At 63.6% G+C, this 2500-nt stretch overlaps 1 pseudogene; it reads left to right on the forward strand.

Moving 5' to 3' along the window:
* Positions 1 to 2500, forward strand: part of LOC124773752 — a 7960-nt pseudogene that overhangs the window by 2455 nt on the left and 3005 nt on the right.

A 2500-nucleotide genomic window follows, 5' to 3' on the forward strand; every position in this document is an offset into this window, starting at 1 on the left:
GCCGGTAAGTGCGGGCGTTTAGCGCGGGCGTGGTCTGCTCTCGCCGTTGGTCGGCCTCGTGCTGGTCGGCGGTGCAGGATGCGCGCGCCTGCGCGGCGTTCGCGCCCCGGTGCTTCAACCTGCGTGCAGGATCCGAGCTCGGTCCCGTGCCTTGGCCTCCCACGGATCTTCCTTGCTGCGAGGCCGCGTCCGCCTTAGCGTGCTCCTCCGGGGGCGCGCGGGTGCGCGGATTCTCTTCGGCCGCCATTCAACGATCAACTCAGAACTGGCACGGACTGGGGGAATCCGACTGTCTAATTAAAACAAAGCATTGCGATGGCCCTAGCGGGTGTTGACGCAATGTGATTTCTGCCCAGTGCTCTGAATGTCAACGTGAAGAAATTCAAGCAAGCGCGGGTAAACGGCGGGAGTAACTATGACTCTCTTAAGGTGGCCAAGTGGCGGCGGTGTGGCTGCATCCGGACTTGGCTTTTCGAAGTGCGGTCTTGATGTAGTCGTGCTGCTGCTGCGAGGTGCCTTCCTTGGGTTATAGTTACAGGGAGAGTGATGCGCAATACATGGGCCTAGCCCTCTTAGCCTCTCCTCTCCTGCGGTCTTCTCCCCTTCTCGTGGGCCCGCTGATTTTCGCAGAGTGGAAGACCGCACCAGGGGCTTGGGGGGGTTACCGGCCCCCCCTCGCATTATCCCTTTATAGTTGGGGGCAGCCGACAAGAAACAAGAGATGGTGGCCCTTCCGCTGAAGGTGCCACCCCAGCTACCCCAGCACCTATCCGGCCAACCGGCCGTAACGAAAATGCGATAGTTTGTGTAGCTCCCTTTGCTTGCAGTGAGTGCCACCGCACTTTTACCACGAAGAACGGTCTCGGGGTCCATCGCCGCCGCCAACACCCTGCGGCCGCCAACGCTGAGATCGTGACGGAGAGGCATCGCGCGAGGTGGACGGAGGAAGAAGTCCTGTCGCTCGCCAAGGCAGAGGCCGAACTGTTCCTTGAGAGGGACGCCCGGTTCTTCTTTGTAAATCAAGAACTTACCAGGATGTTCCCCGACCGAACGCTTGAGGCAATCAAGTGCCGACGGCGGCAAGCTGCCCACAAGCAGCTTGTCCGCCAATTCATGGAGGCACTTGAGATCGGTCGGGGCGAAGAGCCGGCGTCCCGCCGTGGAGCAGCGAGCTCGCTGCCTGACGCGGGCGAGGCCGCTGCGCCGCCCGTCGACGCAGCCGAGGACTTCGCGGCCGACACCACCGGGCCGCCGCCGGAGGGGCCGACTGACGCCGCCATCTGGGAGCATCTGGCGGGGCTACCTGCTTCCGCCCAGCGTTTCTCTGCCCTGGATCGAGTCATTGGTCTGGGGCGGGGCACGCCGCCCGATGTCATCCTGGGCATGCTCCCGGATGCCCTTGCGTCGGTCGGGTCCAGGGGGGAGAGGTCGATCACCAGGACACAGCGGCCGCGCCAATCATCCAAGCGGCCGCCTGCCGCCCCGCCGCTGCAGAAGCGCAAGCGGCGCCGCTGGGAATACGCGCGCACACAGGACGCCTTCCGTAGGTCGCGTGCACGTTGCGTGCGCGGCTTGCTGGACGGCACCCTGCTGCAGCCGCCACCCGACATCCCCGGTCTGCTGGACTTCTGGGCGGACCTCTTCACGAAGAAGCCGATCTCCACCGCCGGCTTCATCCGTGACCGCCTTCTCCCGCACTCGGAGCCTGTCGCTCCTGAGGGCCTATGGGGGCCGGTCACACGTGAGGAGGTCGCTGCTGCCTTGCCGCCCAGGGGATCGGCAGCCGGGCCGGACGGCCTGACTCCAGCGGAGCTGCGGCGCCTGCCGCATGAAGTCCTGGTGAAACTCTTGAACCTCTTCCTCCTGGCCCGCGCCCTCCCCGAGCGTCTGCTTCGCGCCCGGACGTCACTTCTCCCCAAAACGGCTGCACCAACATCCCCCGCTGACTTTCGCCCCATTACGGTCTGCTCGGTGTTGGCGCGGACCTTTCACAAGGTTCTCGCGTCACGCCTGATGCGTGCATGTGCTGTGGACGAACGTCAGCGGGCATTCATCCCCCGGGATGGGATGTTGGAAAACACCTTCATCTTGGACACTGCTCTCACCGACGCAGTCCGCTCCTGTCGCTCTGTTTTTGTGGCATCGATCGACGTCTCTAAAGCGTTCGATTCGGTGGACCATGCTGCCCTCCGCCCCGTGCTGAGGGCTCATGGCCTGCCGGATTGCTTTATTGAGTACGTCGAAAGGTGTTACGAGGGTAGCACGACAGTGATAGCGGGCGGCGCCGACGTGGGCGTGCCCCTGCAGCCGGCTAGGGGTGTGCGTCAGGGTGACCCCCTCTCCCCCCTCCTTTTCAATTTTGCGGTGGACTATGTTTTGAGTCAACTTCCCTCCCACATCGGAGCTCGGATCCTTGGTCGCAGAGTTAACGCTGCGGCCTTCGCAGATGACGTCCTGCTTTTTGCATCGACCGCGAGGGGATTGCAGTCCCTCATCGACG

This window comes from Schistocerca piceifrons, unplaced genomic scaffold (genome assembly GCF_021461385.2).
Source record: "Schistocerca piceifrons isolate TAMUIC-IGC-003096 unplaced genomic scaffold, iqSchPice1.1 HiC_scaffold_954, whole genome shotgun sequence".
NCBI classification, from domain to species: domain Eukaryota; kingdom Metazoa; phylum Arthropoda; class Insecta; order Orthoptera; family Acrididae; genus Schistocerca; species Schistocerca piceifrons.